Source organism: Triturus cristatus, chromosome 1_1, assembly GCF_964204655.1.
Source record: "Triturus cristatus chromosome 1_1, aTriCri1.1, whole genome shotgun sequence".
Lineage (NCBI taxonomy): Eukaryota > Metazoa > Chordata > Amphibia > Caudata > Salamandridae > Triturus > Triturus cristatus.
The window spans coordinates 907,593,850-907,621,606 of record NC_140579.1 but is presented as its reverse complement, the minus strand read 5'-3'; positions in this window follow the sequence as shown (position 1 = coordinate 907,621,606).

The following is a 27,757-nucleotide window of genomic DNA, read 5'->3' as shown; positions in this document are numbered from 1 at the left end:
TGAATTAGTGAGAGGTACCTGATAGATTACAGGAGTGCAAAGGTAGTGAATATGTGATTTTATAAGTGCATGTGAAGTGTTGTTGTAGTTTTATAATGTCTAATTTCGTAGTTAGTATGTAGGTAAATGTGCACAATCTATACGGTCCCATAACTCCCAGCAGCCTACTGATTTACTCCTGCAAAAATCCAAGTAGTAGCCATGTAGTTCAGTAATCTCAGTGTGAGTATCGGTCCACTCCTGCTATCATCCTGACAGAAGCATATCCTTAGCTAATCACTGTGTCAAAACACAAGCACTTATACATTCACCCTGCTGTCAACTACCAGCACTCTATCTACTCAGTCACTGAGTATGCACTAGTAGAATGACTCAGGCATTAAGAGACACTGTGCTACAGTCAAATGTGCACAATCTATGCAGTCCCCTAACCCCCTGCTGACTACTGATTCAGTCCTGCAATACTCCAGATAGTACTCATGCAGTGCCCCAATCACACTGTCACTCTCTGTCCACTCTTGAAATCATCTTGACAGAACCATGTCCTTATCTAATCTCTCTGCCAAAACACAAGCACTTATAAACTCACCCTGCTTTCAACTAGCAGCACTCTATCTACCCAGTCACTGTCTATGCACTTGGAGAATGAGTCAGGCATTAAGAGATACATTGCTACTGTCAAATGTGCACAATCTATGCAGACTCCTAACCCACTGTAGACTACTGATTCAATCACACTGTGACTCTCTGTCCACTCTTGCAATCATCCTGACAGAACCATGTCCTTAGCTAATCTCTCTGCCAAAACACAAGCACTTATAAACTGATCCTGCTTTCAACTAGCAGCACTCTAGCTACCCAGTCGCAGTGTATGCACTTGTAGAATGACTCGGGCATTAACACATGCAGTGCTACAGTCAAATTTTCACAATCTATCCAGTCCCCTAACCTCATTGAGAGTACTGATTCACTTCTGCAATTACCAAAGTAGTAGGCATGTACAACGTTATATACAACCTGTTTATTTAGTAATACAATACTATATTTTATACATTTATTTTAATAATGTCATATATACAAATTTTATTTTACATATATTGTTAATCATCATAAAAAAAAAACTTACCATGACTAGAATAACATAAAAGAAGAAACAATACTCCAGATAGTACTCATGCAGTGCCCCAATCACACTGCCACTCTCTGTCCACTCTTGAAATCATCCTGACAGAACCATGTCCTTATCTAATCTCTGTGCCAAAACACAAGCACTTATAAACTCACCCTGCTTTCAACTACCAGCACTCTATCTACCCAGTCACTGTCTATGCACTTGGAGAATGAGTCAGGCATTAAGAGATACATTGCTACTGTCAAATGTGCACAATCTATGCAGGCTCCTAACCCACTGTAGACTACTGATTCAGTCCTGCTATAATCCTGATAGTACTAATGTAGTGCCCCAATCAGTGTCAGTCTCTGTCCACTCTTGCAATCATCCTTTCAGAACCATGACCTTATCTAATCTCTCTGCCGAAACACAAGCAGTTATAAACTCACCCTACTGTCAACTACCAGCACTCTAACTACCCAGTCACTGTCCATGCACTTGTAGAATGACTCACGCATTAGCACATGCAGTGCTACAGTCAAATGTGCAAAATCTATGCAGGCCCTTAACCCCCTATATACTACTGATTCACTCCTGCAATAATCCTGATAGTACTCATGCAGTTCCCCAATCACACTGTCACTCTCTGTTCACTGTTGCAATCCTCCTTACATAATCATGTCCTTATCTAATCTCTGTGCCAAAACACGAGCACTTATAAACTCACTCTGGTCTCAAATACCAGCACTCTATCTACCCAGTGACTGTCTATGCACTTATAGAATGACTCAGGCATTAACGTATGCAGTGCTACAGTCAAATGTGCACAATCTATGCAGACCTCTATCCCACAGTAGACTACTGATTCAGTCCTGATATAATCCTGATAGTACTCCTGTAGTGCCCCAATCACACTGTCACTATCTCTCTCTGTCCACTCTTGCAATCATCCTGACAGAACCATGTCCTTATCTAATCTCTCTGCCAAAAGAGAAGCACTTATAACCTCACCCTGCTCTCAAATACGAGCACTCTATCTACACAGTCACTGTGTATGCACTTGTAGAATGACTTAGGCATTAAGAGATACAGTGCTACAGTCAAATATGCACACTCTTTGCAGGCCTCTAACCAACTATAGACTACTGATTCAGTCCTGTTATAATCCTGATAGTACTCATGCAGTGCCCCAATCACACTGTCACTCACTGTCCACTCCTGCAATCATGTTAACAGAACCATGTCCTTATCTAATCTCTGTGCTGATACACAAGCACTTACAATCTCACCCTGCTCTCAAATACCAGCACTCTATCTACCCAGTCACTGTGTATGCACTTGTAGAATGACTCTGGCATTAAGAGACACAGTGCTACAGTCAAATGTGCACAATCTATGCAGGCCCTTAACCCCCTACACACTACTGATTCACCCATGTAATCATCTAGGTAGTACTCATGGAGTGCCCCAATCTCATTGTCACTCTCTGTCCACTCTTGCAATCATCCTGACAAAACCAGTCCTTATCTAATCTCTGTTGCAAAGCACAAGCACTTATAACCTCACCCTACTGTCAACTATCAGCACTCTATCTACCCAGTCACTGTCTATGCACTTGTAGAATGACTTAGGCATTAAGAGATACAATGTTACAGTCAAGAGTACACAATCTATGGAGGCCCCTAAACCCTGTAGACTACTGGTTCAGTCCTGCTATAATCCTGATAGTACTCATGGAGTGCCCCAATCACACTGTCACTCTCTGTCCACTCTTGTAATCATATTGACAGAACCATGTCCTTATCTAATCTCTGTGCTGAAACACAAGCATTTATAACCTCACCCTGCTCTCAAATACCAGCACTCTATCTACCCAGTTACTGTCTACGCACTGTAGAATGACTCAGGGATTAAGAGATACATTGCTTCAGTCAAATGTGCACAATCTATGCAGTCCCCTAACCCCCTGCTGACTACTGATTCAGTCCTGCAATACTCCAGATAGTACTCATGCAGTGCCCTAATCACACTGTCACTCTGTTCACTGTTGCAATCATCCTTACAGAACCATATCCTTATCTAATCTCTGTGCCAAAATACAATTACTTCTAAACTCACCCTACTGTCAACTATCAGCACTCTATCTACCCAGTTACTGTCTATGCACTTGTAGAATGACTCAGGCATTAACATACGCAGTGCTACAGTCAAATGTGCACAATCTATGCTGGCCCCTATCCCACCATAGACTACTGATTCAGTCCTGCCATAATCCTGATAATACTCATGCACTGCCCCAATCACACTGTTACTCTCTGTCCACTCTTGTAATCATCCTCACAGAACCATGTCCTTATCTAATCTGTCTGCCAAAAGAGAAGCACTTATAACCTCACCCTGCTGTCAAATACCAGCAATCTATCTACCCAGTCACTGTATATGCACTTGTAGAATGACTCAGGCATTAACACATGCAGCGCTACAGTCAAATTTTCACAATCTATCCAGTCCCCTAACCTCATTGAGAGTACTGATTCACTTCTGCAATTACCAAAGTAGTAGGCATGTACAACGTTATATACAACCTGTTTATTTAGTAATACAATACTATATTTTATACATTTATTTTAATAATGTCATATATACAAATTTTATTTTACATATATTGTTAATCATCATAAAACAAAACTTACCATGACTAGAATAACATAAAAGAAGAAACAACAAAAAAAGGAGTATTATTTGAAGAAAACAAAACATGAAAAATTAGATGAACTACAACATGTGGGGAAAAAAGAAAAAGTCTTCTGGTAAGAGAACAAAGGAATTTGTTAAAAAACTTTCAAAGGCTAAAAACAGTGTGCACAATGTGGAATGTATAAACAATGCCCCAGCAAGAAAGAAAAAGAAAAAGAAAAAAGGAGAAGTTAATAGAAAAATGCATTCTGAAGAATCAATGTACGGTAAAAGGAGAAAGAATCAGTTTGAAGAAATTTGAAATAGAATGTTTTACAATAGAGTTGTTTTTAATTTGTTGAACGATGTGAAGAAATATAAAAGAAGATCAGCATTTTATAAAAAGAAGAAACAGATTGAAACTATTGTTGACAAGGCTTTTGAATTAAAAAGGAAATTATTCATATTAGTTTTAAACAGAATTCGATCACTTGATAAGCCAATAAATGTTATGAAGGACAAAAGTAAGAAGAAGAAAGTTATTAACAGAAGTAACTTTTGTGATTTTTTTTGGGTGAATGGAAACAAAGTTCAAGTTCAAGCCTTTTTTAATGAAGAGAGTTATTTCAAACCAATTCATTGTTGCTTGCAGTTGATACCAGTGGTCGAGCTTATGAGGTTAAAAATGGTTGTCCAATTGAGAAAGAGAAGATGGTTCCCAGAGATGTAGAAGAAGTGGTAGCTGATGAAGTTCCAGGGAGACGTCCTAAAGCTCCTGTGTATACTTGGGATTGTAATAGTATTTGCAGTATACGACAGGAATCTATTGAAATGTTACGCAATTTCCTACGAGACTATAGTAACAAAAGTGTTAAACAAAAGATTAAGATGTTGCAAGGACTAGATCCTTGCAGAGTAAGAAAAAATACTGGTTTGCAAGGTCATTCTCTGGCTTGTCTTTCAAGAAAAGTATGTCAAAGTGTTTTTCATCATTTTAGAATGTTAGCAGTACATCATTCTCAAATGCTGAAGTTTGTGAGAAGATTGTATTATGCTAAAAGTCCAACCCTAACTTTGAATGACTTAAACAGTGCTCTTTTGCATGGAACAGTATCAGATGTTGCAAAAGTTTGTGATGAAATAGAGATTTGATACTTTGGTCCTGAAGAAGAGAGTGGACAAAGTGAGACATTGATAGAAGTAGATGTTGAAGAAAATGTGGAAAATAGTAGTACAGAGAAGTTTGAAGAACAAATTACAAAGTTTAAGGTAAGTCCGTGTGAGAGACCAAATTACACTTGTATTTGTTGCCGATGAACTCACTGTAGAAATCAGACGAGGACTGTTGATCTATATTTAAAAAGTGAAAGAGAAAATAATGATAAATGGAAGGAATTTATAACTTATTTGTTGGTAGGGGATTGCTTTGATTTGGGTACTGATCAGCGTAATTGTAAATATTGTTATAACAAATTAGACGATAATAAAATGCCTGCTGTCCATAATAATCTAGAGTTAGTAACTATTCCTCCAGAACTGATAGATTTAAACACGTATGAGTCTATTCTGATTCAATGTGTAAATCCATTTCAGGCTATTGTTCGCATAGAGCCTAAAACAGGTAAATTGCCTCCTACAGATTTACAGCGAGGATTAAAAGGTAGAGTTGTATATTTACCTCTAGATTCAAAGAAAAATATTGAACCTATTGGCGTAGAAAATGTAGAAAGTGAACCACTAGTTATTCTAGTTAATGGTCTTCCTACTAAGAGTAAGAAAATTTGGCAGGAATTAGTTGATGTTAAGAAAGTGCAAAAGGCAACATTATATCTTTTACAAAACAATGATCACTACAAAAATGTTTATATAGAAGAAGAAGAAATAAATTTAGGAGATGATAGTGAAACGTCAAGTGGTCAAATTGAAAAAGTTGACATGTCCAAAAGTGAAGAAATTTATAACCATTATAGTGTACATCCACTTTATTCAAAAGAAGTGATGTGGAATAGTATTGAATTATTCCAAATGAAGGAAGCGAAGGGGACTCCCATGAGTGTATGGGAAAACGTTTTGAAGCTCGTTGTTTTCCCCAGCTGTTCCCAACTGGAAAAGGTGGACGCTATTACGAACAATCAGTACAGATTCCTGCATCAGAATATCAGACAACAAGATTGTATGCAGAAGATCCAAGATTTTGACAATGTATCCCATATATATTTCATCATTTGTTTGAGAGTGACTTGTCTGGACTTTCATATGCAGTTAACCACATCTTAAAAACAGGAGTACATCTTAAAAATGTTTCTGCAAAGGAATTCATGGATAATGTACATCAGAGAGACGATCATTTAGAATCTCTACTTATTAATTTGATGACATGTCAGCGCGGTACTAATGAGTATTGGTATCGTCGTCATGGAGAACTTAAATACATGCTAAGGAACTTAGGAACTCCTACTTTGTTTGTTACCCTAAGCTGTGCCGAATACGCCTGGGATGATTTACTCGAATTTCTTCGAGAGGCAAATTCAAATATTAAAAATATTGAACACAAGACACCTGGTGAATTGTGCTCTTTGAATCCTATAAATGTATGCAGATATTTCAACCATAGGTTTGAAGCTATGATGTCTTTTATCTGCAATAAAAAGAATCCTCCTCTTGGAGAAGTTATTGATTTCTTTTGCAGAAAGGAGTATCAAGCTAGAGGTGCTCCTCATATACATATGCTTTTATGGATCAAGGATGCACCCAAATTTGGAACTGATTCGGATGACACTGTTTTATCTTTTATTGAAGATTATGTCACATGTGCTATACCAAAAAGAACAGAAGAAAACACCTTAAGGCAACAAGTGTTACGATTCCAAAGTCATCAATGTGGCAAATACTGTCGACGGAAATACAAGTCGAAGGAAAAGTTTTATACCAAATGTCGTTTTCGATTTCCACGTCCAGTAATATCCAAAGGAAGAGTAAACAGTTTCATGTCAGCAGTGAGACATACCATCACTAGAAAATCTCCCAAAAATACATACAATTTGAGAAGAAGTGAAGGATCAAAGTATATCAATGATTATAATCCAGTTATTCTCTCAATGTGGAATGCTAATATGGATATCCAGTATGGTGCGGACAATTCCATTGCTGCTGCTCGGTATGTAACATCATACATAACAAAATCAGAAAAGAAGGAGTTGAAAGAAATGTAGGAAGAAATTTCCCACGAGAAGAGTCTTAGTAAGAAATTGTACAGTTTTAGTTTGAAGATGTTATCCCATCGGGAGTTTGGAGCGTACGAATGCTCGGATTGGTTGTCATCTGCCAGTTTATGTTCAAAGTCAAGAGGGATCATTTGGGTGAGTCTATGTCTTGCTGCAACGCGAAATCGAGTACTTAAACCTATACAAGAAATTGAATATTTAGCAGTAAATGAACCGGGAAGTACAGATATTGTCAAAACAAACATGTTGGATACATACTATCCAAATAGAAGTCGTCATCTTGAGAACATATGTCTCTATGAAGTGCTGCAATTTTACAGTTTTAAGAAAAATACTACAGAAAACATAAATGAAGGAAAATATGCAGTGATTGGTTCAGAAGGATGTTTGGTGAAACATACTAAAGGAAATCTAATTAATCACAGGAAACTGAGTTGTGATACTGATAAAAGAGAATTTTATTATTTAGCACTTCTACAACTGTTCAAGCCTTGGCGTACGGAATTGGAATTACTTGGAGATTTTCAGTGCTATGAAGATTCTTTCAATGCATGTAAAGATAGCATTGAATGCCCAGTTTTTGCAAATTATCTGAAAATGTTGAAGAAATTGATCAAGAAGCTACTATTGCAGCTGAGATTTCTAGAGACAGTTCTCAAGACAGTCAAAGTTCTGGACCTCTGAGTCAAGATCCACTAGGACAACCAATTCTTGAAAATGAAGCAGCAATCACCATGAATGAAGTGGAAACAGCAATGCATCAAGCTCAAGAAGATATTATGGACTTAGAAAACTTGGAAGAACGACTAAATATTGAACAGAAAGAAATATATCAGCAAGTTAGACAACAGATTGACCATGGTTTTCTTCATGAAAAGAAAGAATGCACATGCACATCATTTCAACCTATCCGAATGTATCTCAGTGGTCAAGCTGGTACAGGAAAAAGTTTCTTGATTAAAGTTTTGACCACTTATATATGGAAAATAACTGACTCACATTTGTATGTGTTGTAACTGCTCCAACTGGATTGGCAGCACACAACATTAAAGGAATTACATTACATTGTTTACTAATGCTACCTGTGGAACATGAACATAAATTGGAATATCACAAGCTATCTGGAGAAGCTTGTTATGAAGTTTCAAGAGTGCTAAAGAAAATGAAACTTCTGATTATTGATGAGGTGAGCATGGTCTCAAACGCAATGCCTGCCTTTGTGCATTTAAGAATGCAGCAAATTTAAAAAATAGAATACGATGTCTTATTTGGAGGAAAACATGTGATAGTTTTTGGTGATCTAATGCAACTTACTCCTGTAAAAGGGCAACCAGTATTTAAAACACTTGTGCACGAAGATACCAGAAAGTCTTTGGGAAGTGTTGAAAACGTTAACATTTGGTCATATTTTGAGTACAAAGAACTCATTAAAAATATGCGACAAGCAAATGATGAAGTTCATGGAACCATTCTTCAAAATATAAGAATTGGAGTATTGACAGAACATGTCAAAGGAGCTTTGCAAAGTCGGATACTTACGAACTTGTTTACAAATGAAAATATAGATCCTGCAAAAAAATAGCAGAAAATAAATCTATAATATGTCTCATGCCAACACTGCGAGAGTGTTGTACATTTAATGAAGAACTTTTACAGCTGTAAAATGAACAAAGAATAAAAATGGAAGCCATTGATAAAATAGAGCATGAAGGAATTACTATTATTTTGACAGAAAAACTGAAGACAAAATTGGATTTTTTGGAAAAATCTATATCTAAAACTGCTGGTTTAGAAAAGAGTTTATATGTATGTGGAAACTGTTGGGTTATTTTAAGGCGTAATTTGGTTGTTGAAAAAGGTTTAGAAAATGGAGCAGTGGGAAAAGTTGTTGATTATGTTAATTATCAAAAAAAGCTGGAATTGAATATTTGAAAATCAAATTTGATCAGATTGAAGAAGTAAAACAAATTGCTCGTTGTTCTGCTCATTGTTTGCTTGTTAAAGATTTGTATGTTCGTAGAAAACAGTTTCCTCTTTCTTTGGCATATGCAGTGACTATTCATAAATCTAAAGGTATAAGTGTAGACAGTGCTTTGGTAAATATTGGAAGTACCGTATTTAAAGAGGGTATGGCATATGCTGCTTTGTCCCGAGTCAGAACTTTATCTGGATTGTATTTGGTTGATTTTGATGAGAGAAAGATTAGAGTGGATGTAAATTGTATAAGAGAGTATAATCGGTTAAGGAGACTGTATGCTCCCAATTTAGGTGAATATCCAGTATATGAAAATCGTGTAGTAGGTCGAAAAAGAAGGTATGAGAATATCTGTAGTGAAGTTAAAGAGAAGAAAAAAAAACAGGATAATGTTGAAAATCCAAGCAAAAAGAAAAAGGACACTATTGAAGAGATTGTCGGATCTCAGTTAGAAAATAGTTCTGGTATTAACTGCTATGCTAATGTAGTGGTAAATGTTGTATTTTTTCTCGAAAATCTGCTACAGCAAATTATAGAAAATCGAGAAAAAAGATTTTGTTCCTTGTTGATAACTGATAAAAGTAAAATCCAAACTGTTTCCGATATTAGGAAGCTTTTGGATATATGTTCTGGTTCTACGCAATTTACACAAAATGTGCAACAAGAGGCTCAGGAATTTCTAATGTATATGCTTGCAGTATTAGAAGAAGAAGGAATACAAATTGAAAATCTATTTGGACTTTGTTATAAATGGGAACATGAATGTGAAAATTGTATCTTTACTTCTACCACTAACATAGACACTAAGAGAGTTATATATTTAACAATACCAGACTGTAAAACAGTGTTTTTCAACAAATTAGTTAAAGCAGCAAATCAAAATATGGAGTGTAGCCAATGCAAATCTGAAATGTTATCAACACTATTTATACAAAACTTTGGACAATATATAATTTTTTTTATTTATATAAACTTTATTTAGCATTTTCACAGATCATTGAACAATTCCATGAAACATGGGCAGTGATCGAGTAACAAAGAAATATGGAAGTTACTGTCTGGGTAGATAGGTAGTACGCTACAAGCGACAATATATAATTTTAACGATACAACATTGTACAGCTGATGGAATAAAATTGGAAACTTTAATTAAAAATTTTGTAGCAAGTCAACTATCAATATCAGGAAGAACCTTTGTAGCAGTAGCAATTATTTTCCACGATGGACCTTCTACAACATCTGGACATTACACTGTCTATTTAAAATGCAATAAAGGATGGACATATTGTAATGATGCTCATTTAGTTTTTAGATATCGTTTGCCAAATGAATTACCAAATTCATACCTAATATTCTTAAAGCCAAAGTTCTAAGAACATAATTTGGCCTATTGGGTATATGTTAAACTCTATTAATACAATTACTTTGGACCATTTCAGTATAAAGGATTTCAGGAATATCGTTTGGCCTAGAGGAAAGATATTAATGTGAATTAAGCACTTTTTCTGGGATATTCTGACAGCACATAATTTAAAGAATATCATTTAGAGTATATGTAAATTATGAAGAATTATTGATTGAATTATTGTTTTGTTTCTTTTATCTTGTAGTAAGAAAATACTCTTATAAAGAAGCATTTTATATATGTGTGATTTGTATTATATGCTATATTATTGAGGATGTTATTTTTATACAATGTGCAGACATAGTTCACTATGTTGAAAATATATTTGACACAGATTTTTTTTTTTAAACAATCTTCTTGATTGCTTTTTTTTTTGCCCGCTGTTATGTGATGAGTAACATTGAAATCACTATTTATAGTGAGATTCAATATATTCTGAGAACAGCAAAATAGGTAAATAAAATAATTTATATTTTACTTAAATTATGTTGTATTTATAAAATGATAATATTATATATTATAACTGTATTTTTGCTTCTCTTTTACAGATCCAAATTGTAAAGTTAAAAAGTTTTTAAACTTTAAAATATAACAAACAACTGCAAAAAAATTTACAATATTTTGATATCTACTCCTGTAAAGGTAAGGTTAAGTAATCCAAACACTATCCATCCACTACTACATTCACCCAGGCACTATTCATACACACCTTTAAACACCTACTCACTGCTTAGTAATGTCTAAAATACCTCAGGTACTAACCATACAGTCCACCAATCACTATGTTACTAGTAATGCAGTTTTTAAGTTATTTACTACTAGCATGTACTAATTCAATATCCCTGTCAGTACCCGAGCAGTTATGCATTTTCTCAGATGATCTCCTTGCAATACTCTAATCATTCAGAAGAACTATGTCCTTATCTAATCACTGTACCAAAACACATCAACTACCAGCACTCTACCTACTCCAAACACTATCCATCCACTACTACATTCACCCAGGCACTATTCATACACACCTTTAAACACCTACTCACTGCTTAGTAATGTCTAAAATACCTCAGGTACTAACCATACAGTCCACCAATCACTATGTTACTAGTAATGCAGTTTTTAAGTTATTTACTACTAGCATGTACTAATTCAATACCTCTGTCAGTACCCAAGCAGTTATGCATTTTCTCAGATGATCTCCTTGCAATACTCTAATCATTCAGGAGAACTATGTCCTTATCTAATTACTGTACCAAAACTCATGCACTTATAAACTCACCCTGCTGTCAACTACCAGCACTCTACCTACTCAGTCACTGTCTATGCACTTGTACAATGTTTCAGGCATTAAGAGACACCATGCTACAGTCCAATCTGCACAATCTATGCAGGCCCCTATCCCCTTGTCTACTGATTCACTTTTGCAATAATCTAGGTAGATATCATGCAGTGCTCCAATCACACTCTCACTCTCTCTTCACTGTTGCAATCATCCTCATAGAACCATGCCCTCATCTAATCTCTGTGCTGAAACACAAGCACTTATAAACTCACCCTGGTGTCAACTACTAGCACTCTATCTACTCTGTCACTGTGTATGCACTTGTACAATGATTCAGGCATGAAGAGACACTGTGCTACAGTTAAATGTGCACAATCTATGCAGGACTGTAACCCCCTGTAGACTACTGATTCACTCCTGTAATAATCTAAGTACTACTCATGCAGTGCTCCAATCACACTATCACTCTCTATTCACTGTTGCAATCATCCTCATAGAACCATGCCCTCATCTAATCTCTGTGCCGAAACACAAGCACTTATAAACTCACCCTTGTATCAACTACAGGCACTCTATCTACTCAGTCACTGTGTATGCACTTGTACAATGATTCAGGCATGAAGAGACGCAGTGCTACAGTCAAACGTGCACAATCTATGTAGGCCCCTAACCCTCTGCAGACTACTGATTCACTCTTGCAATGCCCCAGATAGTATTAATGCAGTGCCCCAATCAGACTGTCACTCTCTGTCCACTCCTGCAATTATTCTGACAGAACCATGTCCTTATCTAATCTCTGTGACAAAACACAAGTACTTATAAACTCTCCCTGCTCTCAACTACCAGCACTCTAACTATCCAGTCACAATCCATGCACTTGTACAATGTCTCAGGCATTAAGACACGCAGTGCTACAGTCAAATGTGCACAATCTATGCAGGCCCCTAACATGCTGCAGACTACTGATTCACTCTTGCAATAACCCAGGTAGTATTCATGCAGTGCCCCAATCACACTATCACTCTCTGTACACACCTCCACTCATCCAGCCAGTACCATATACTAGACATGTAGTCCTGTAACTATGTACACACTACTCATTCACACCTTCATTTATTCAGGTAGTACCAATACAGTGCAGCAATAACACTGTAACTTCCTGTACACTTCTCTAATCACCTATCTACCACCATGTAGTTTTCCATTCACTCTGTCAATACACAAATCTTTATAAATTCACCATGCAGTCTCTTTGCAGTACTCTAATAATCCAGCCACTACCCATGTACTCATACAATGATCCAGGCACTAACTCATGCACTGCAACAATATTCCATACACTACTTGTGCAGAACTCTAACCATCTATACACTACTGATTTCCTCCTCAAATTACTCACCTAGTACTTATGCACACCTGCAACCCCCTATCACTTCCAAGCACTTGTCTAATCACCCATCATGCACCATGTACTTAACCAATCATTGTGCAAATATGCAAGCACTTATAAATTCACCATGCACTTTCATTTCAATACTGTAATCATCCAGTTAGTAGCCATGTACTCATGCAATAACTCAGACAGTAACTATCCACAACTACAATAACTTGTGCACTACACTTGCACTCATCTAATCACTTACACAGTACTCATGCACTCCTATACTTATCCTGCTATTATCTATAAACTCATTTAATCACGTTGCCACTTCTCAAACATTCATAAAACAACCATGCACTACACTTGCATTCCTCCAATCACTCACATAGTATGCATACTCTCATACAATCATTCAGGTAATCTTTCTTTTTTTTAACCAGTATATGTGGTTCCGTAAGAATCGGTTTTTTTTCAGAACAGTTTTACACTTTGTTTGTATTTTTTAAACGTTTTTTAAATTTTTTTGTATGTTTTTATTTTAAAAAAGAACAACAAAAAATGAAGAACAGGAAATCAACTGCTGTACAAAAAAAATGCGCATTATAAAAAAAAATTAACATTTATGCGAAATCACGTCGATACATTGCTCCCCAAAAATAAGTTCAGTGGCGCACTTAACACAACTGATGGAAGCATTTAGAAACTCAGGCATAATATCTGGCCTTGGTATTGATGGAGTTCCTGCAGAGGTAGATGGACTGTTGGGGTCGTGAAGAGCATCCTAGTTTAATTGTCTCCTCATCTCTTCTCTCGCAAGGTGGACAGGGTGCATAGTCTCCATATGCTTTTTGTTTGAGCTCGTCCCACATGAGTATTTCTTGTCCGATCCTCTTGAGAGTACTCTCTTTCATATATTGCAAGTAACCTTGGTTGCATTCACTTTCTTCTTCCCTTCTGGCACCGTAAACAAGACCCAAACAATGCTCTCTCTCCTTTGTCTCTTCGACTGGCACATCCTCTCTTCTTCTTCCACAGCAACAGGATCCACTTCAGCTAAGCTGGAAACCATTCTAATTTTAAAATAAATGAACACACAAAAAAAGATGAATTTTTGAAGAGAAGGAACAAACAGGTCTTCTCTCTGCTAACATCAAAAAGAAAGGGAAATATCTGAAAGATGGACCCTCCATTTTCTATAATAAAAATGATTTCAACCAATCAGATTAATTTTTTCTTTTGCTAATAGGGGTGCGCGCAATCGTCACACACACATCGTGAACCCCCGAAACACATATATATCATTATTCAGTAAAATAGAAATTTCTATAAACTTTTAATAAGTTTATTATGAAAACTGTTCATTCTATTATCATTTTCAAACTTTCTATAGTAATTTTTTCAACTTTTAAAATACACCGAAGTCGCGACTCCGGCGCGATCTTGGTGCGATTAAAGCGTGACCCTGGAAATACGCGCGGGGAGAGGTCACGCAAAGTAAGCGATTACACCGCGCATTTCCTAACTTTCCTTTCGTCAAAATCATATTGAAAATAATAGTTTAAAAATACCTTTATAATTAAATTTCGAGAATCACTTAAAGGAAAAGTATTATTTATATGATAATTGTAAAATATTTTCTTCTTTAGAAATTATGCCGAAATCGTGACCCCCGCGCGACTTTTCAAAATGGCTACCAGATTACACATAGCGATCGGGTAGGGTGCGCGAAGGGTGCGCGACGTCTATATAATTTAAATAAAAAAATTAAAAAAAGAATAAATATAGTCTTCCAAACTAAAAATGATTTACAACTTTTTAAAAATATATATATTTATAGAGAGAGAGAGAAAATAAAAAAAATTATAGAATTGAGGCATATTTGACTTTACATATTTTCATTTAAAAAACCTTTGAAATTCACTGAAAAAACCATAGGTTTCAGGCACGTTATAGTTAGAAATTAGCATTTAAAAAACATTTGAAATTCACTGAAAAAAACATAGGCCTCAGGGGCGTTATAGTTAGAAATTAGCATTTAAAAAACCTTAGAAATTCACTGAAAAAAACATAGGTTTTAGAGAAAGTTATAGTTAGTTGGACATTAAACTCGTACAAAACCAGAGAAATTCCCCCGTTATAGTTAGTTCAGCTAACTATAACTCGCGCCCCCGCAATGCACTGCTGATGACGCCACATATTACATCACTCATGACATGGTCAGTGACATCACTGATGACATCACTGATGACATCTCAAATGACATCACTGATGACATCACTGATGACATAATCCATTGATAAATTGATGCATCTTTTCACATCCTAATATAACCTTTCATACACCTACTCTAAATTACAGACTGCCATTCTCAAAACTATAGACACTCCATCACCAATAACTACATACCCACTCACTGATTCTTAGGTTTACACACACATCCACTCACTCACCTGTACAGTCACTCATACTTATGGTCACTCAGTACAGGACTATCATATGCACTCATACACCTATATAGACACTCACACACTGCCACTCATCCATAGAGGTACTCACACACCTAGTCAGTCATGCAAATAATTCATCACACTGCCATTTACTCACCTATACAGTTATATGCACACCAGCTCAATTACTCATACAAATACTAGCACATTCTTACGCTCTTATACAATCAATGATGCAAGCACACACTCATCCATACAGCCACTCTCACAATCACACACTCTCACTTACATCCATTTATGTACTCCAAAACACATATATATTGCTTTTCACATATGTACCACTGAGATATACATTCACTCACTAACACACCCATACACACATTCACCCACCCAAACAGACCATCACAGATGCACTCTTGAAAACATGCACCCATTGAATCACCCACTCACACACCCCACCCACACAAACACTCAGGCACCCATACAGATACTCAGACAACAAATCAATAACCCATATAGACACTCATGTAGCTATTCACAAACCCATGCAGCCGCTTACACACCAACAGACAGACGGATACAGACATTCACACAGTTTAGTCACTAACCCATGCATTCAGTAAGATATGTTTAATCACTCACTTATAGAATCAGTCACGCACCTACTAAATAATCCATTCAGACACTTATACACCCACTCATTCTTCAATACGCCTTTCCCTATATATATTGAATATATTTAAACTTTACAGAAACACACAGTAACTGGATGATGTCATCAGTGATGTCATTTGAGATGTCATCAGTAATGTCATCAGTGATGTCACTGACCATGTCATGAGTGATGTAATATGTGACGTCATCAGCAGTGCATTGCGGGGGCGCGAGTTATAGTTAGCTGAACTAACTATAATGGGGGAATTTCTCTGGTTTTGTACGAGTGAAATGTCCAACTAACTATAACTTTCCTCAAAACCTATGGTGTTTTCAGTGAATTGCTAAGGTTTTTTAAATGCTACTTTCTAACTATAACGACCCTGAAACCTATGGTTTTTTCAGTGAATATATATATACATATCTCTCATTTCAAATCCTTTTGTTGGAAGCAGGCGCGGACCTATATATATATGTATTTACTAAAAAAACAAAGATTACAGGGACTTTATAGTTAAGTTAAGATTTTACACACACAAAACCATAGATATTTAGCAGTTATAGTTCTACTTATTTCAAGAAACTATGAATCATGCCCTAAGGTAACTGTAACATGTGCCCCTGCCATGCACAGTTTTCTCATCAATAATTGTATTGGAAATGTTGCAGTGATATTATCAATGATGTCATAGAAGATGTCATAACTGATGTGTGGTATTTAGCAGTGCATGGTGAGGGTGCGCGGTATAGTCATGAGCTTCTTGCTACAACTGCTGCATTTCTACGGATTTGGGTGTGCAAAATCCGAACCTAACTATAACGTTACTTTAACCTTTGTTTTTTTCAATGAATGAATTTCTACGTTTTTCCAATGCTATTTCCTAATTATAATGTAATTGTAATCTTTGTTTTTTTTGTGAATTTCTAGAGTTCTTTTTTACCTAAGGTAATATTTAATTACCATACTTTGATACAACTGCTGCCACACATAGGCTTCGGCCGTACAAGGCGGGTGTTGGCCACAGGGCTGGGCCTGCGGCCAGGCCCTGCTTTCGCCCCCCCTGCATGCAGTCAAACCTATGCCTTACACACCTGAAGGCTGTACATGGTGGGAGGTTGGCTACAGGGCCTGCGGCCAAACCCTACAGCCATACCCCGCATGCAGCCAACCATACGTCATGTACGGCCTTTGGTCATGTACAGTGGCGGGTTGGCCACAAGGCCTGACCTGCTGCTAACGCCCCCAAAAGCAGCCAACCCGGCAGGGGGCATGCTGCAGCCCTCCCTGGTCTGATTTCAGCCCCGGGAACTCCATCCCCCAGGTCCCAGCACATTTTCTGGGGCAGGGGGCACGTGTCCCCCTCCCTAGGCTGATGGTGCATTTTTTAGGGGAGGGGGTGCGTGGCTCCCTTCCCAGGCCGTTTCTGGCCCCGGTGAGCCCATCCATCAGGGCTCACTGTTGGATTTATGGTGAGGGGGGCACGCAGCCCGGGGTCTTGTCCCATTGTAAATGGGGAGGGGGTCATGCAGCCCCCGGGTATGCCATCTCCCGGGGCCTGGCCATATTATAAAGGGGGAGGGGGCAGCCTCCCTCCACAGGCCAATTTCAGTGCAGGCAGGGAAACAGATGAAAAGTCCGCTCCCAGCGGGTGGGAGAATTTTTCATGCCTTCCCCACTGAGAGTGGACTTAGGGCTTAATTTAGATCTTGGTGGACGGGTTATTCCATCACAACAGTAACAGATATCCTCAGAAATATAAATCCCATAGGATATAATGGAATTCATATTTCTGCGGACGGGATATCGGTCACCGTTGTGATGGAGTAACCCAACCTCCAAGACCTGATTAAGGCCCTTAGTGTTTGCTCTACCTTGGCGGGAGCATCGAAATTGCTCCCACCAAGCGAGAGAAAATGCAGGTTTCCCTGTCCACGCTAACCTTTAGCACAGGTGCAGCCTCAGGGTTGTGTAACCCTCTACCATGCCAGCTGAGAGCACAGTTACATTCTCAGGTACATGCAGATTTCCTTCATGGATCACAGAGTAGTGATGTAATACAAACCTAAGGGGTCGCTGGAGATACATGAACAACGTGCAATAGAAAGAATAGGTCCCAGGTACATCCAGGATGAAGGTGTCAGGCCCAGCTTTATGCTTGAATGCCAGGGAGGGAACAGAGATTGCTGCAGCTCGCTTTATGTCCTCTACAACGATGGCTTCAAAACAGAGCCTGGCCTACTAGGCCTTTCTTCTCACAAGGTTGTAAATGGAACTGTTAGGTTGGTTGAGAACTGTAACTACTATTTAAGCACAGTGAGGCCACTCAGATTGGTTTACCTGCTATCTCCCTGTGAATTTGTTGTCTTGCTGTGTTGAGGCCTGAGAGAGTCCTCTTTTAGCAGGACATCATGATATCCTCCACCCTCGTGCCAGCCAATCAAAGCAAACCTACTATCCAATGAAATACCCCACACAGCCCCTGCTGCTGCCTTCCCCATATCTGCCCGTTGCCCATCTGTATTCAGCCCCACTCATGCATGGTGAGAGTCCTTTTCCCACATATGCCACTGGTGGAGCTCTCTGCGCATACCTCTTGATCCAGTCCTCTCCCCATCTTTTGGTGCCTCATATGACTCCTCTAGTGGCAAAAGACCAATTGCCACCTCAAACCTGAGGGAAAGAAACTGTGGCCCCATTATATATACTTACATCTTCCTGCAGCCACAAATAGAGAGATGAAAATGTGCAAAGAAATTGTGATTAAAAAAATTCCTTTCTGCTCACATTTTCCTCTCTTTGGCCACATTCCTAGCCCACATGCCACTGTTGTTCACACTTAATTGTAGACATGGAATGAGTATGAGATAAAAATGCAAACGAGAACTGTATTTTTATCTCGGGTTTCCCCAATGTTCATTGCAATTTAAGAGACTATAAATTACGGTGATTGTGGCATTTCATCCCTTTTTTCCATCAATCCAGATTTGGGTGGTAATAGTGGAATATTTTTTAGCTGTATTGCCTATATTTGCCAGACATTCTCTGAAACTGCAAAGTGAAAATTTGAAAACACTGGGACTAGGAACTTAGAGTTTTGTTAACACTTTATGTAATAGGAGGCTACAGTAAACTTCAAAGTGCTTGGTTGTTCTCTGTGGTGTGTTTCTATCGCAAAAACACCAGACACCGAAGGGCATATGTTAGTGTCCTAATGGGGTGAATTGGAACTAGGAACTCCCTGGTGCTCAAACAATGCCGTACTAGTTTTTTGACAAAATGTTAAAATCTTACTTAAATCTGACAACAGTCCTTGGCTCACGCATGCATCTAGAGTAACAAAGCAATTCCAATGATTCTACAAAAAAAGGAGAACAATGCGTTATTTTCAGATCCTCGTCTTTGATTCTTTTCGCCCAGCCAACACGTGTTTCGTCGATAGAGAATTACTTCGCGGCTTCAGGGCTGTACACCTCGTCAATCTCTCAATTTCTCTCACCTCTCTGCCAGTTCTACTTCCGACCCGGCTGGTCAAAATTGTGTAGCGTGTAGCTCCAGAGTAGTTAAGCCCTAGTATTCGGCATGTAAACCACCCAAGTTCGGTCAAGATTGGTCAAAAGATACAAAAAAAACAAATGTACCGTCCGTTCCTGGAGCAAGTGCACCTCCGCAAATAGTGTTTCCTCGATCATATCATCGAGTGTAACCGGAAGCCCACTGAGGGGCATATGTGCAAGTCCCTATCGCCACCACAACATCACTTTTTCTGACGTTGTGGTGGCGATAGGGGCTTACCCTTATTTACAAGGCAGCATTAAGCCACTTAACATGGCTCAATGCTGCCTTGTAAATAAGGCCCCCTTTCACGCTATGGACAGCGTGAAAGGGGTGGGCAGTGAGTGTTGCAGTGGGCTTTCCACTGCAACACCCATTGATTTGACGCTGCCTCCTATGTACAAGGGCAGTGTACATAGGAGGCAGCGCCAAAATTCAAACCAGGGAAAACCTGGTCTTAACTTGGCAAAACAAGGAGAAATACATTATTTCTCCTCGATTTAGCTTTTTCCATGTGTGCTTCCTTGTGCAGCACACATGGAAAAAGCAAATTGCTATGGATTGTTTATGTACAGGAAGGTCCCCCTTACTGTACATAAACAATCTGTAAAAGAATTCCATTATGTGACTTTCATGTGTGCTGCATGAAGCAGCACACATAAAAGTGACAAAATGAAATTTTAGGATTGTTTATGTGCAGGAAGGGACATCTTCCTACACATAAACAATCCTCCCCTGCATGCAGACACCCTTGTACTTTCGTACAAGGGAGCCTTCGTTGGCGCTACACTGCTAACTGTAGCACCTGCGCAGGGGGAATGCAAGGCTGCACCATCTCCTTGTAAATATGGTACAGCCTTGCGTTTCAGAAGTGGCGGAGTGAGGCGTTACTTCCTTGTACATATGCCCCAGAGGGTCTGTAAAGAGGGAGGAGCTGGGGAGAGTGGTTCTCTATAAGCTGTTAAGGGTACTAGGCCTCTCTCGCACTGAGCAAGGTTCTTGACATATTTAGAGTTTGGTGCGAACTGAAAATCCTTTGATCAGCGGTGGAAAGTCTAAACATGGAGCAGAATCCACCAGAAGAATTTCCTCCAACTCAGTAATATTGTGGAGCAGTTTCAGCGCCTGACAAACATCAACAGCAATACAACTAATGTATTTTTAAAATATGTGCCTCTAAACACTTAAAACCAATTAACCACTACCTTGAAGTTTAGAATCAGCTGAACAACATAATTGTATGTGCTGTTACCCGTTGAAGGAAAAACAAAAGGGATATTTCAGCCAGCCCTCAAGCCACGCCATTGACACAACCTCTGGTGTCATAGCCCTCCTCACCTCTGTATGCACTACTGTATCTAAACTAATTCTGCTGTGCAACATTCTGTTCATGTGCGAGGTAGCTCACCTAACACTGCTACCTGTTAGAAATGGGATTTTTGGTAGGCTAGGGCATGTGCCAAAGCCAGGCAGAAACCACCACTCCAGCCAGGACAAGGGAGTTACACTCCTAAAATAACCCCTGCTAACCCTCTTGGTAGCTTGGCACGAGCAGTCAGTCTTATCTTAGAGGCAGTGTGTAAAGCATTTGCACATAACCAACAATAATACAGTGTAAGCACTACAAAAGGAAACCACACCAGTTTAGAAAACTAGCCAATAATTTTATTTACATAAGACAAGACCAAAAACGATAAAAATCCACAATATAGTACTTAAAAATCTCCGGTTATCAAAATATGCTTGAAAAACAGTTCCTTGATGTCGATAGCTCCGTCCCGTCCGGGGCTATCATGGTGTCGTGAGCAAACAAATCCAAACAGTTCTGGCTGACCGCGTTGTCGCGGGCCAGCTGCGGTGTCGGGCAGACCCGCAAACAGTACCTTTTAGAAATGCAGGGGCATTGGTGACCTCTCATTAAGCCTCCGAAAGCACGGCGTCCGCAGGCGTCAGTTCCGGAGGTCGGTGCAGGAGTCGTCGGGGTGCTTGAAGTCACACGCATTGAAGATCGAACTCCTCTCTGTTGAAGTCAGGAGCGCTGGCATCAGCAGGCGTCGGGTGCTGCGGTGGGAAGTGCAGTGGTGCGGCATGCGGTGCCCTCAGGTCGCGGGGCGAGCAGCGGCTCGGTGGCGGCATCAGATGGCGTTGTCACTGAGATTAGGGTCGTGGTGTGAAGTGAATGAGGTGCTCGTCGTGGTGCTGGCAGGTCGCGGTGCAAGTAGCAGCGTCGTCGTTGCTGAAGTGCTGTCATCGGCTGACGAACTGGAGTCGATGGTGCCGGGGTCGGTAGGCCAAGGCTGCAGTGTGGGATGAGAGTGGTGCGTCGTGTGACTTTCCAAGCAGTGCTCTCGAACCACGGTGCAAGCAGCTGCATCGATTTTGGCGTGGAGCGTCGTCGTGGGTAATACCAAGGGATTGTCGTGAAGAGAGGCGGTGCGGAGTGCGGGACCCACAGGTCGCGGTGCGATCAGAGTCTCCGTGGCAGCGTCAGCAGGAGTCGTTGGTGAGACAAGGGTTGCGGTGCAGCGTTGCGGTAGCGTTGTAGATGTTGTCGGGTGGCTTTTCTTCTGTTGCAGCACAAAACACACAGTTCCCAGTGCTGAGGGCAGAAGAGCTTGAAGTCTTTGCTGTTCCTGAGACTTCTTGAACAGGGGGAAAGCTCTACCTCAAGCCCTTGGAGAAACTCACAAAGTAGATTGCAGAATGTTCAGTCCAGTCCTTTCATTGCCCAAGACAGAAGCAGCCACTGCAAAGCACACAGCAAAGTGGTACTTCCTCCTCACAGCTTCTCAGGCTCTTCTTCTTGGCAGTCTTCTTGATCAAAAGAGTTCTAAAATAAATTCAGGCTCTGGGCCCCAATATATATATATATTTCCATTTTATCAATACAAATCAAACAAATATCCAAAAACAAACGACATACCAATAAAAATGAAAAAACTTAAAATAAAATACACGCTTGAAGTTATCTTCATGATTTTGATCAAATAGCAGAAATCAGAAAGCAGATACATATATTAATATCAAATTACATTCACCAACTAAAAGAATAATGATCACAATAATTTAGAGACAATACCACACAGTAGCTGACACATAGAACTGCAGTGTGTAATCCAATACCGGTGAGTTCTGTCATGGTTGTTGTGACCCAGCTAAGGAGGCGGGTGGCGCGGAAAGCTCCAGAGCCTGAGTTTCAATGTAATTAGGGTATTAGCTCCAGAAGTTCTTTGGGCGGTTCCGAGGGGGGAGTAATTCGCTATATGTTTCTGTTTGCGTATTGCAATATATCATTTCCCTAGTCCATTGAGATGGGGGTGGGGCTGCGGGACCAGTGCATTGTTATGCCGCGTTTGGCGACCAGTAGACCCCATATCTACTGAGCGTCTGTGTAGGTGGTTCCGGAACGCTCACCAGTCCTCAAGGACCACTACGTTTTCTTTCCTGGAACATTGCGGGGTTAAAAAAAAAACTGTTGCTCCCTGAGTGGGACACCTTTATAGACGATCAAGACATCTGCTTTTTTCAGGAAACGTGGAGTATGGTGCCCCTGCACAAGCCCGTGTTTACCACCCATTTTATCCCAGCCACTAGATCAGGGAAAGGCCGTCCTGTGGGGGGACTTCACATCTGGATTAATGTGCATCTTAACTGGGTAGTTTCCTTTCACCCAACCCCTTCGATTGATATTCTGCACTTAACGATAAAAGGCTTAAAAAATGATCCCAATTTAGAAATCTTTAATGTCTACGCCAGAGGCTCTTCTGGGGCTCAATTCTCTCCAACCATAGCATCATTAGAGAGAGAGTTATCTAAAACCAACCCCAAATCAGTTATTATTGTGGCTGGCGATTTCAACTGTACATTCAAACCTCTTTGTACTCTGGACGTCTTGGGCACCGAGGACCAGGATACTAAATTTGCTATCCCTTCTCTTGGTTTGGCCCCCATTAAGAAATGGTCCCAAAGGGCAACACAATTATGCGCCCTTACATTGGAGCACAACCTTAGAGCCGTTAATGGCAGATCACGCTCTGATATCTGTGGGGCCAATACATACAATAGAGCTAGCTGCCCGTCCAGGATAGATTACATCTTACTGGACTTACGACTCTGGCATGATTTAGTCAACATGAAAATTTCACCTTCCCAGGACAGCGATCAAAATCCGCTATGCATGCTTTTAACGAATCCCTGGTCGGTCGCTAAACCTGGTAATGCAATGAAATTGACTACAAAAGAGGTAGTCCCCTCTCATTGCAATAGACGCCTTAAATGGCATAAGGTTACCCAAGACGAAGAGAAATTGTGCAAAATAAAAACCTTAGTTGAGCAGAAGTCTAGGGAGCTTGGTATCCTCCAAGAGCCCTCTATGGGTGCACTGAACCCCCCCTTTTTGCTTCAGTATCAAGATTTCATCGACAAAATGGGTCTTCTCCTCACCATCCCTGATTCCCATACCCACAAACCAATTAGCGGGTCCACCAACCTTTGGTATTCTAGGGAATGCAGGGAGATGAGACGTAAGTTAACAGCTGCCCTCCAAAGCAACAACATAATTATGGTTAGGCTAGCGAGGAAAGAGTACGCAAAGACAATTGAGAAAGCCAAGCGTACATGGGAGGAAGCGCACTGGCAGGATCTTCGATCCGCGGCCCTTTTGTGGGACGCCACGTTATTCTGGGAATTCATTGATAAAGGTAGTCGTATGGGTGAGGCTCCAATTCCCAACCACATCTCCTCGCATCAGTGGCATACACACTTTACCAGCCTGTATAGCGCAGTTAACCCCCAGCCACATCTGACAACTACTCCGTCTCCTATACCACCTGAGGCCCTTCCACCAGCTGTGTTTTCTGTGTCCGTTATGGACTCGGATCTCTTCAAGCCTAATGAGGTCTCTATCGCCATCTCAGGGTTGGCCACCGGGAAGGCCGCAGGCATGGATAGCATTGTGGGTGACCTCCTTCTCCACGTCCCAAAAATCTGGGCAGACTTCATTCTCGTTCTAATGAATTTGATTGCTAGAGGTCATCCTATCCCAGACTCATGGAAGGGCGCCGAAGTTGTTGCGATATTTAAGAAGGGAAATAGGGGGGACCCTGCCAACTATAGGCCGATAAGCCTAATAGATGTAATTCAGAAGGTGGTAGGCAGGGTCCTCCTTATGAGGGCCAGGACTTGGCTGGACGAATCAAGCGTACTCTCTCATCTCCAGGCGGGCTTTAGACAAAGAGTGGGCACGATGGACCAGGTCTTCCGGTTTTTTACAATCTACTGGAAAGCGGTTGTCATTGTGAAAGGCAGCTTATATCTGGCCTTCATTGACCTAAAGACTGCTTTTGACCTGGTCCCTCGCTCCAAACTCTGGTCAGTGTTGTCTGACCTGGGCTTTCCTCCCCCGATTCTGGATTTCATCACGCGCCTCCATGAGGGGAATTACGCAAAGATCAGGTGGGGCAATCAGGGTCAGTTGACTGAAGGGGTGGCGGTAGACAGGGGAGTTCGGCAGGGTTGCGTGCTGGCCCCAACCCTGTTCTCTCTCTATATAAATGGGGTGGTCGACTATTTGAGAGAGAGCCCTTCAGACGCTCCAACTTTAGCAGGGGAAAAAACACCTACTCTCCTCTTTGCCGACGATACCCTCTTGATGTCAAAAAGCCCAAGCGGCTTACAAAAGCTGCTTGATAGGTTCTGCCAGTTCTGTGATGCACGAGGTTTAGTAATCAACACTTCCAAAACTAAACTAATGACACTTGCCCCATCCAAACGTTTTAAGAACAACATCTCCCTTAATGGTACTCCACTGGAAATAGTAGACTCCTTCGACTATTTGGGAATCAGGATTAATAAGTCGATGAAATGGAACGATCATGTAGCAAAAATGTTCCTTAATCACAAGAGGGTGGCGGGAGCTATTTTAAGAAAACAGCGGCTCTCTTTCAGCAGACCAATTGTCCCGGCACTTGAGATTTATGATGGGAAAGCATTGCCTTCGGCCCTCTACGGAGCGGAGCTATGGGGGTTTGAGAACCTATCTGTTCTGGAGAAATCAGAGAATCACTTTTTGAGAGGCTTGGTTTCTCTCCCCCGCTCTACTCCCTTGCTGCCGCTCCGTATGGATCTGGGTAAACATCCCATTAGGGACATCACAAGATTACGGCCATTGCTTTTTTGGGTCCGCCTAAGACGTACCCCTGAACTGGCTAGTTATGCCGACGCCTTGAATGAGATCCTCAAGATAAACACAGGCACCAAGATCAAATGGATCTCTAACCTTAAGCGTTTGGTGACTGATATTGGCTATGGCGAGGCATGGCTTAACCAGACCCCACTGCCAAAGCAAGTTATCAAAAAGCATACTGGGTCAGGGTAAAGGGAGAGGAAGCAAGAAACTCCAACAGAAGGTTCTCTCACAAACTTGTTTCTTGAGCACAAGCTGGTGGCAAAATCTGAGCACTACCTTGACTTCATCCAATGCCCCCGCGATAGAACGCTATATTAAAGTTTAGGTTTGGGTCCCTCCCCCTGAATTCTCGGGTTGCAGGGTGGAATTGCCAGCCCCCAACAACTGCTGACTGCCCGGGGTGCCCTGCCCCAAGTGAATCCATTCCCCATTTCCTCTTTGCATGCCCATTGTATAGGGCGGCCAGGAGGAAGTGGCTCAGACCCATTTTCAGGAATCTGGGGTTTGAGAATTACAAGGTGGCACTCCGCTTCCTCTCAACTGATGCCTCGTCCATGGTGGTGGTATGCGGGGTAGCCAAATTTTTGGGATGCGCCTGGTTGATCCGCTGCAAACTGTTAAAATCCCATAAGAGCCAGGTCATTGAAGAAATATGAGCTTTGGTCCCTGTTTTATCTTGAACTGTTTAATGTTTTACTATCTCCCTACAATCACTTTTTAAAAAAATACCTTTTTTATCGTTTTTAAATCATTGTTGTATAAATGGATTTTAGGATGCTGTAAATGTACCTCCTTTTATGATATTTTTATATCGAATAAAGTTATACAACAACATACTGAGCGTCTGATGGGTTTCTACAATTTTTTGGAGTAGGGCCAACAGTGGGTCAGGGCTGATCGCTTCTTGTGTAACTGCACTTAATTCAGCAAAGACTTGTAGCCAAAAATTAGCAATAGTGGGATAAAGCCATGCTAGGTGTAAGAAGTCGGCCTCGTTCCCCCCACATCTCTTGCAATTGGCCGTGTCACGTAGCCCAAATCTGTGCAACCGGACATGTGTATGCTAAATTTGGTTAGGAAATTTAAACTGTATAAGGCCTTGTCGACCGTTAAGTGAAATGCGCTTGGTAGCCTCACAGCAATATTTCCACATGCTGTCATCTATATTGAGCTATAGGTCAGCCTGCCACTCAAGTATGGCTTTAACATAGTGTTTACGGCTCAGCTCCTGTGTCCTCGAGTATATATGTGAAACCAGTCTCTTCGGGGAATCTTTGCGAAGCAAAGTGGAGAAAGAAAGTACCACCGGGGATTCCAGTAACTCATCCCCAAGTAAATCCCGCAGTGCGCTTCTAGCTCTAAAGTAGAGGAATGTGGTTAGGGGGAATGGTGGCGGTTCGGTCAGCAACAGGTCATTACAGTCTTTACCTGCCCCATCACTAAAGAAAGCGCCTATAGTGTCCATTCCCAGGGAGTGTAGCGCCGCTATCAGTTCTGGCGAGGTGAGAATTGGGGAGCCACGCGCAGCAAGCAATGGGGGTCATGGGGAATATAATATGGAGAGTGCTTGCCGGTTAAGGAGTTTATGCCAGTCGTGTACGGTGGCATTAATCAAATCAAGGGTCCCAGTGATTCGGCGCGGCGTACGGAACAATGCAGTCACTAAATGAGCAGGAGCCAGCGTAAGACGCTCTATGTGGAGATGAGGAGGGGGGGGTCTGTTGATGCAGCCAGTAGTATGCATGTAAGGCTTGGGCAGCCCAGTAGTAGAGGTCAAGGTCTGGGGCTCCCAGCCCCCCATGGAGTACGGGAGTACGAGGAGCTCCCAACTCCCACGTGGCTGTTTGTCGGCCCAGGCCAATTTA